General features: G+C 31.8%; 1 pseudogene; it reads right to left on the bottom strand.

The window, feature by feature from the left end:
* Positions 1–1,350: 1,350 nt before the first annotated feature.
* LOC149532675 (calcium-dependent mitochondrial ATP-magnesium/phosphate carrier protein 2-like) lies at positions 1,351–9,272 on the bottom strand (annotated as a pseudogene).
* Between the last annotated feature and the right edge of the window lie 748 nt (positions 9,273–10,020).

Below are 10,020 nucleotides of genomic sequence, written 5' to 3'. Positions count from 1 at the left end.
ATACTCTTCTCAAAGAACACAAATTTTAGTTATTATGAAAAACAATAATCTAAATTTTTATCAATAACAATTCTACAATTTTAAATTATTTTGTTCAATCATTTTAAAATTATATTTCATGTCAATTACACTTCTCTAAATTATTGTAGTGACAAACTCTTATAAAATATATTTTGGAGCACTTTGGCCACACACAAGTATTGTTTCTTGTGCTAACTTAATAGACCTTTGCATTAAATAAAAACATCAAACCCCATTAAAAAATCACATCTATTAAAAGCTACAAGACACAATCAATTGAAATACTCACTTTTTAACATATGGAGGTGCCAAAGGATCAAATATTTCCTCTTCCTTATGCTCAGGTGGGTGCTAAAAGTGTTCATTACACCTAATGTAAAATGCACTAGGAGTATTTAGAAATGAATGAACTTGTAGAATCAAATAAATTAAAAAAAAGAAGAAGATAATTTTTAGCTAATACAACATGGTTTTTCAACACTTGAATTAGACATAAATATAAGGGCATCTTAATGCAGATGCTACGAAGATAACATAGAAGCAAGATAAAACATTTTCAATGAGATTATTACTCAACCAACTAGCTTAGTATTTATGGAATCGCACCTAATGGTCTTTTATCCAGTAAATAAAATCTTACAAAGAAGCTCACTGAATTTTTAATTCATGGTAGTAGCAAGAACCCACATATTTATCCAAGCACAAAACTTGAAAAATATCATACCAGCCATGTTTATAGTCATCATGCAGTATGTTGAAATCAAAGTACACATATGTGCCTTGTTCATATTCATCTGTTGTGACTTTTAGTTCCTCATATCTCTAGAACCATGTATTTATTTCCTATGGTACCTCCATGACTATTTCTTCAATTCTTTTGTAGTACTGTTGATATGTATTCTGTCATGTTTTCAAGCCAGGATGTGTCTTTACTAGATAAATAACATTTAATATAAAGAGCTTGTGTTGATTTAGAAGCATTGAGTATTAATCTTGTAGAATTGTACCCTACTTGCTGGTAGTAAAAATAAAAAAAAGGAGAGTATATGTGTCCAAGTGCTCCCAAAAGGTAGGCTTTTCAAATTGAATTTGAGGAAAGCTTGTAGGTGTTATAGTAGCCAATCTCTGCACATTTCATAGATGATGAAACAACATAATTAAATAAAAAGACCTAAAATATAATCATGTCCACCTTCAATATCATGCATATGAATAATATGTTTAAGCTTCATTTTTTACTACAAAGGAAATCTTACATACAAGTACATAACTCCTCAAGAACTCTGAATCTTTGGATTGAGGAAGCTTGTGGTATGTTGCATCAAGTATCTAGAGATTGTAAATGTGATCGTGTGCTCCTCTAGAATTGCCAATTGAGCCAACCAAATTATCACCAATAGCACCAAGATCGAAATTGCTTCTCTGTCCTATAGCACCATGACCAGAAGAAGGCTGCACTGGAGTCAGATCTACATCTCTTGAAAGTTGACTGAATTCTACCAAAAAACCTAGCCCCACAACCTGCATAAAACACTTGGTTACTTTAAAACACCTTTGAAACATATATTAAGTCTAATAACACACACATTACTCTAAAAATTTGGAAGCATTATATCTTATTATGATTTATTTTCCAATATTTTTACTCTTAACTCAAACAATGAACATGAATTGTGTGTAAGGAGTTTATATGTCATTTAAATTTGGATGCCATTTGAAAACAAAACATAGATAAGTGGCAGAATTCACAAGAGCATGACATAATATTAAGATATATTTAAGTAGGTTGTAACTATTAGACAACATTTTTGTTGTGAAACAAACTATTTATAGTCATCTCAAAGATCAAAAGTATTTCTATGGTATGTAGCAGCATTGAACTTAACTCTAGCTAATATAAATGTTTTATAACAAACTTCCTACCTGTGAATTATTTGTCACAAGTTTGTAGTAGTAAGAAAAACCATAATGCTGCCAAATCAATCAATATCTAGTGTACCCATTGAAAAAAAAAGACCAATGTTTCTCCTTTTTCTCATAATTTCGAGTCTGTTATTGTGTCCTCAACCATTATCTATCTAATAGAATCAGTTAAGCACACTAAGCTCAAGCAATAAGCATCTACCAAACTACTTCTATAGTTACAACTTCAATGCAACTAGTAACTTACCTTAGTCATTTTGGGTCTAGAAAATATTCTTCAAAAATTCAAGTTACTAGTTCCTAGAAGTATCAAATGCTTTTTTGAAGCATACAATTAATATGAATGTTGTAACTCATCTTGCAGATGCTCGTGGAAAAGATATTTAGCTATTAAAGAGAAAAGTATGTTGCGTTGATGCCGCCAGTCAGCTTGGTGGGAAGAAAAGGATTGATTCTGATCATTATATGGGTCAAGAGTTCAGAAAAGGTAATTTGGTGTTGTTAGATTATGCAAGAACAAGTCCACTAGAGATGAGATGGCATGCAAGACATTGCCCAAAAAAGAGGAGGAAAATGTCTAGTTGGAAGTGGAAATTATGTAACACCTTTTTGACCATCCAAATATTGTAACACTACATTTTGTTTATGAAGATGCAGAGTCTTTGCATCTTGTCATGGAGTTCTTCTCTAGAGGCTACTTACTTGACTCGATTTCTAAGAATGGATTCTACTTAGAGCATTAAGAAAAAAAATTATTCAAACAATTGGTTGCAACAATTAAATACTTCCATGAAATGAGAATTATTCATAGGGATATAACACCTGAGAACATTCTTTTAATGAGTAAAAAATTCTTGAAACTAGTTGATTTTGGTTTGTCTGTGCATGTAGAAATTTGTAAATATTTATTAGGTGTAGTGGGTATCCCAACATATTTTTCTCTTGAAGTATTGGATGACACATCTTTAGAAAAAGTGGTTGTATGGGGTGCTGGTAACCTCCTCCATGCCCTCTTGATTGGTTTGTTATCATTTTAGGGAGAATTTATTGAACTGATATTTAAGGCTATAAAACATTTACAACTAGATTTCCAAACTAAAAAGTAGAAATTAGTTTATGGACCTATAAAGGATTTATTGTCAAGGATGCTTTCAAGGGATTTTGAAAAATCTCCTTCTCTAGAGGAAGTCTTTGAGGCATCCTTGGATAACATTCTATATAGAACCTGATGTTAAGTTTCAAGAAAGGAAAACAAAAATAAAAGAAAAAAATGTCTCCTATCAATGGTGGTTGACTTAAACAATTAACAATAGAAACATCTCCAAGTAAATCAGATAGTAAAGGAAAAAGAAGGTTGTGATCTGGTAGATCTTCTTGCTACTACAATCTTACAGATAAGAATATCTCACCCCAAGAGGGGTAGAATCTACATGTCTTCTTTTTTTTTACTCCAGGAGTGCTCATCTAATTTACAAACCACCTTGTGTACAACATTTTGATATAACTTTGACTATGAAAAACATATTGATTGTTGAAGACATCCTGACCATTGGTGACTCACATTGGTCATTCTTTACTGATTTGGTAGCTTGATGAATTTTGATATTGTAGAGTAACTAATGGAAGCTTGGCATTCGAAACTTACTAAATTTTAGTGGATAAAAGTGGTCTGAACATGGATTGGATCCTATGTTAATATGACAGCTAATGTGCACTATGCATTGGTGCTAAGTAATTATTGATATTAATGTGTACAACTCTAAAATAGATGATGTTCTATGTATAGTTTTCTCAATGAGGGATAAAAATAACCCAAAACTCAGTATTCCATATGCATGGTTAACCATTAAATTTTAGTTTGTATTGAACATGAAGTATGCTAATATATGATTTATTGGTTACGCTTTCCTGTGTATAAGGAATGCTGTAAATAAATGTTTTTGAAGTCATCATTATTTAAATTCATCATTTTTCATGATAAATTTAAAATTTGAAGGTTGCAGATGCTTGTGGAAAAGATATCTAGCATTTTTTACATATATAAAGTTTAAGGAAACTTCGACGAGACCATTGATTGAGATTCAACACCTCGGGCTACATAGTCTTTCCTTATAAAATTAAAGGAATTTAAATAATATGAAAATCCTATTTCTAAAATGGAAAACTAAGGTTCACCGTGATAGTCTCAAATACAATTGAACTGTCATATCTTCAAAAATATGGCCAACCCAAAAATGACAAAAATGAATATCACTCAACAAACACAATTTACAATTGTATATGCACTATTTTCATACATGACATTGACCTCCTAAATTGAACTAAAGTTATTATGATCTAATGCAATAGAAATGGAAATGGTAGCTATAAGGGCTTTAACTTTCTTTTGTCCCTTGGGTGCAAGCTTAGCAAAGGAATCATGCTTGTGACTTGAAAACTTCATTTTGTGATATCTTTCAAGCAAAGCAATGGTCTCTATCTTGAGGTTCATTTAGAATAAATCCAAGGAAAGGGAGCATTATAGTTGGGATGTAGAGTAATCCTAATGCTCATTGTGAATAGGCCATATCAAGTGTTTTTATCTCTTCTGGAGTCCACATCATAGAATTCATTCAATATTGGAATTGGATCGCAAAAAGGGGTCGACAGAATGACATTTTGATGCTTGTAGATGAGTGGTTTGGTGCTACAAATATGCCTATAGTACAATAGGTGCAAACTCGGATACAAAGAAAATGTAGCAGCAATATAGCTTTGACAAGCATTTATTGGAGTTCATAAAATGGCAATAAATTTTTTGGGGTACCACATCCACCATAGGATAATCAAGAAGTGGTTAGTGGGGGATAGGAGTAGTAACATTAGCAAAATAGATTTCAAATAGGATCAGCTACTGTTGTATCACCAGATCTCTATTATTTCACAAGAAAAATATAGAAATGTCATTACAATTACCACCCAAGAGGATAACATCTTTATCACTCCCAGTTGTAAAATATACCACATTTTCTTCTTTTCAAAAATTCATTCATTTTCTGCCTTTATCATACTTTTCTTTTTTGTTCCAATAAGACTGGTTATAAGAAAAGAATCAAAGACTTGTTGGAATGAATGTCAACGAGAAATTGAGAAGATAAAAAGAGCTCAAATTATAAGCATTTGTAGACTTTAAGAACAAGGCATCACATAAAATGGTAGTTTTAGTGGAAAGTTATAGTTATTAGGAAACTACATTATAGGAACATGGACTGCAGCCCAGTCCCCACACCCAAAACTTATGGTAACCATATTTATACATAATATTATTGTATCCCAATGTACTTAATCACATACCCTAACTTAAATGGCATCCCTGTCCTTGTCTTTTGATACCTATATCTCTACCCAGATAACTATGATTTATACTAGTGAGATAAAAGTTCCAATAAAATGCAAAAAAAAGGTTTCTCCTACATTGATTTGCAAAACATGCATTGGATTCAGTCCTTAGTAGTATCATTGAAGCAGTCATAGAAAAGTTATAGCTCTGACCTATATCTTTGAGTATATATTTTTCTAACATATCTTTAAGTGTTTCATAGGCTGCAAGATCAATGCTTGCATATGGTATTATCCCAAGAATTGATGGAAGAATCCCTCTGTAGAATGCTCTAGGACCTTCATGAACCCATATGTCCTTCAATATCTTTGACAGCCTTGGAATTTTTTTGCCCTCACTGGTGTATGTTTGCAAGCATTTTTCCACTAAATCCATTGGATAAATTACAGTCTGAGCAATAGCACCAACTGTACCACCAGCAAAAAGGCAACCAAACGTAACAATATTCTCTTCCCCACTTACACTTACTACAAGATTTTTCATCATTTCATAAGCATAAAATTTGATTGTAGATTCTGGTGCTACTTTAAGAACACTGATCCCATTCCCTCAGAAAAAACCCAACACACCACCTTCTCTAAATATCTCCTTCATAGATGGAGAAACATGAGCACTTGATGTCTACACTTGCAACTTTACCTTTAGGCGATCAAGAGGAGCAGTTGCCATTTGAGATTAGGCTCTAGCCACTCCTCCATCAATAAAATATTTAGTTGCATGAATGTTCTTGTTCCCCAATATCAATGGGGAAAAATCTTTCCCAATATTGATATATGTTTTGTATGGTAACTTCATGAGGATATAGAAGAAGACAATCCCTCCATTCTATTGTTATCCTTGTCAATGTGCTCCACAAAATGAACAAGCTCCTCGTCACTCATTACAATGCCTAAAAAAGAGAACATGAAAAATTAAAAATTAAAACAAACCAAGATGTACATCAAAATTCAATTTCTCCATTTCTTGTGAAACTAGAAACTCCAAAACGAGCAAGGACTAAATTATAAATTAAATACCCAACTAGTAGATAAAAGGAAAGATGACATATAGAATGTCAAAGTTTGTAGTAGTGGTATATAGAGTTGATAAGCCTATCCTAGGGGATGACAAATTTACATACTTCATACAAGATTGTAACACAAACTGTTCAGGTAGCATAAAAAAAATCATTCCTATAAATCTTTAAATCAACAATATTCACCTCAAAAAAACCTTAACCATAAGGAATCACATCCAAAAACATCCCCATGACAAATAACTCACATATAGTATTATTGGTTATATTTTTTGAAATCATGAGGGCTATAAAAATTGAGATGTAGAATAAAAAAGAATATCCTTGATTTATACAATCTGCAACGGAATAAGCCTATAGATAGAACCACAATTTTGGTTAACATAGAATAAAGCCGAATATACTGGTATGATACTTTAATATTTATCATGATAATAATGCCTACATCACTGCCCCTTTACAATGGTCCGGCTAGTAGATGAGAGATAAATGACCATATATCTCACTCAACTTTATCACAATAGTAATGACTAAAATCTCATCCCATTGTAGAGGTCAAGCCAGTGTATGATAAATCATAAATCTTGCTCAGCTTCATCAACAACTAAGACAGGTGAAACTTCAAACACTTAATATGCTTCACCTTGATTGCTTACCTAGCTTCCAAGGACCACTTTTTTATAAATACTAGTTAAATACATAGCCCCTCAACAAATGCACTTTCTAAGGACCTTAGTAATGTACCTGCTTCTAGGAGAAAAAGTTAAAGAATTCATCACAGTAGCAAAAGTACTACTTATCAAAGATAGACAAGCATAAATCAATATAAAAAAAAAGAGTTGCGTCACACCTGCCATATCATTTATTTAACTAATGACTTTACATGAAATGATAGAGTCCACATGTCATTGCTTGCCTCTTAATTTTGCAAAAAAGTCATGAATGCCAAGAAACCATAACCAATCTTCAATTTAACATAAGATAAGGAGAAAACCATAGTAGAAAATTAGTACCCTCAAAAAAATTGTCGAGAAAATCTTGGTAAATCAAAATAGTAATTTTCATAAAAGACTATTTTTTCTCTCAATTGTTGCTTGCAAAGAATATCAACCTAAAAACTAGATTAGAATACAACATGTTACATATATGAGGCTATGGAACACTTCTAGCTATTAGATTAGAAATCAAACTACTAGCTATTACTGGATGAGGCAGAGCTTCTATGAAGCTATGGAACACTTCTAAATGGCAAACTGATATTTCTCTTTCAATTCCTAGATGAGAGGGTGCCAATAGACAATCATCAAATAGGTCTAGAGGAAGATTTTCTCTAGCTGTTGCATGGAGCTCTGATGGTAGAAGACTTTCATGTACTACAATGGATAGAACAATTGCTATTTTTGATGTGGCACGCGGAAAATTTCTATAAAATTTGGAGGGTCACTACGTGCCTGTGAGATCTCTTGTGTTTTCTCCCACTAATTCATGAATTTTATACACTGCTTTAGATGATATGCATATTCACTGCTATGATGTGAAAAAGAAGAGCCTAATTCTAGAAACAAGGAGCATTTGGCTTTTTGGGATTGTAAGGTTACTATTGAGATTCTACAATCTACTTTTAGTTGTTTTCTATTGGTGGTTGCTAATTTGGCACTATTATTTCATATTAATTTGGAATAATAACATCTATAATAGATCATCCCATCTATCTAGAAATAGATCCTATATTCTTAAACTCCACTTCTTAGGAAAAGTTTGCATTGTCTTGGAGAGGAAGACTTGATAAAGGAAAACATACCTTATCAGAGCACTTATTTTCAGTATGATGATGCCCTGCACTATGAGAATTTTGTAAGATATTTCTAGGTGATTCAATGAGAATAGACTTCTCATAAAAACCCAGTTCAAAGATTAATCTGATTTGCTTAGGGATATTAGCATTTGCATCAAGCATAACACATACCCTAACTGGGAACGAATGATCCTAATAACAAAAAGTTATCCAAATATAAATTTATACCAATTTGGTTGGTAATAATTTTAATCACTTAATGTTCTATATTCCAAGGGAAGATTGGGTAATTATAGCCAGAATGGAACAAAGCTATCATTAAATTGAGAAGTCTAAAAATTTGGGGTCCAAGCTTGAATACGCAACTCAAGCCATTGCAAACCCAATGTTTAATGTAGAAAATCACGTTTCTCTCTTGTGAAAATTCTAATAATACTCAAAAAATCACTATGGGTTTATCAATGCAAAAACTTTTAGAAATTCTAGATCATGATGTCACAAGGAAAAGATTATTAAGGGAGTCAAAATGCAAAGTTTGTATCCATAACTTACGAATTAATGTCCCAGTTCTAAGATCATGCACCTATGTGTTAAGAAGATCCTCTGAAAAGGTGACCCTAGCTATGCCTTTGCAGATAAGAGATGTATCAGGGCCACGCATAGGTTTCCCCACACTCATGATATTTCCTAAAGGAGGATAAATATTTGGTACCCAAAAAAACTTCTAACAAGGATAAAATATTGATTGATTAAAAATCTTCTTCCCTAAGGTTTTTGGAATGAGGGGTTGTAATGATCGAAGCAATATTCTGCTAACCCCCTAGGATGATATCATTACTCTCCTCATATTCTCCCTTTGTGCTTGTAATTATTCCTAGTTAGATAGATTAGTATTTTTCTTAAAAGTCATTGCCTAACTAGGCATGCGCTCCTGGATCAAATCGTTACCTGAAAGTGGAGTTCTATCATCGAAAGTTTTTTGCTTCATTGCCTTGCGCTGCCTTGAGTGAATCTAATATGATAATACCGAGTGTTGTGAAAAACTAATGAATAAAAAATTGGTCAAGGATTAGTAGGTTGAACAAGAGCCTTACCTTAGAAATTGTTTCGATAATTAAGACCTCTATTATTTCTGCCATGTCTCAGTGGAGCCCTAACATGAGTCGATTGAACAATAGGGATTGGAGAGAAGATCTGATGATTCCTATCATATATATCTTGAGAAATAGTAGTTGAATAATAAATCTTGCAGATCCTATCATGGCTTTTTGTCTCAAAGGTCTTCTAGTCTAGTTGTTTGCTTAGGAATTGAGTCTCGCGTTTGAACCCTTTTACTAAACCAACGATCCTGCTAATCTTGGACCCCATCAAGAAATACACTTCAATTTTTGGGTAGCATGAAGGTAATATTAATGATTTAACTATAAATATATTTTACTATAAAACATTACAATTTATTATTGATAAAAAAACATTATAATTTATTTTATATTACTATTTATCTATTATAATTTTGTAAACATATTATTAATATAAAATAAAATTATAGAATTGTATATTTGTTCAAATATATTTTTATTTTCCATGATAAAATCTTTATAGTATTTAATGTTATTATATTTTATATAGAATATAATAATAAAATATCGATATGATATAGTAAAATATATTTAATTATTTTAAATTATATTATATAAAATACAAAATATGATTATTTGTATTGGTTTGTATTTGAAATTTTAAGTAATTATAAAAAATATATCAATAAGAAATGTATTTATCATAATAGATACTCAGTTAAATTTCTTAATTCAAACATCAAAAAGAGTCTTCCTCTATCTCCCTTCTCCTTCTTCATCCTTAAATAACAAAGAAATATAACACTTA

The sequence above is a fragment of the Cupressus sempervirens genome, chromosome 10 (genome assembly GCF_028749045.1).
Source record: "Cupressus sempervirens isolate cs-2001-9-10 chromosome 10, ASM2874904v1, whole genome shotgun sequence".
Taxonomy (NCBI): domain Eukaryota; kingdom Viridiplantae; phylum Streptophyta; class Pinopsida; order Cupressales; family Cupressaceae; genus Cupressus; species Cupressus sempervirens.
This window is presented reverse-complemented; position numbering and strand designations above follow the sequence as displayed.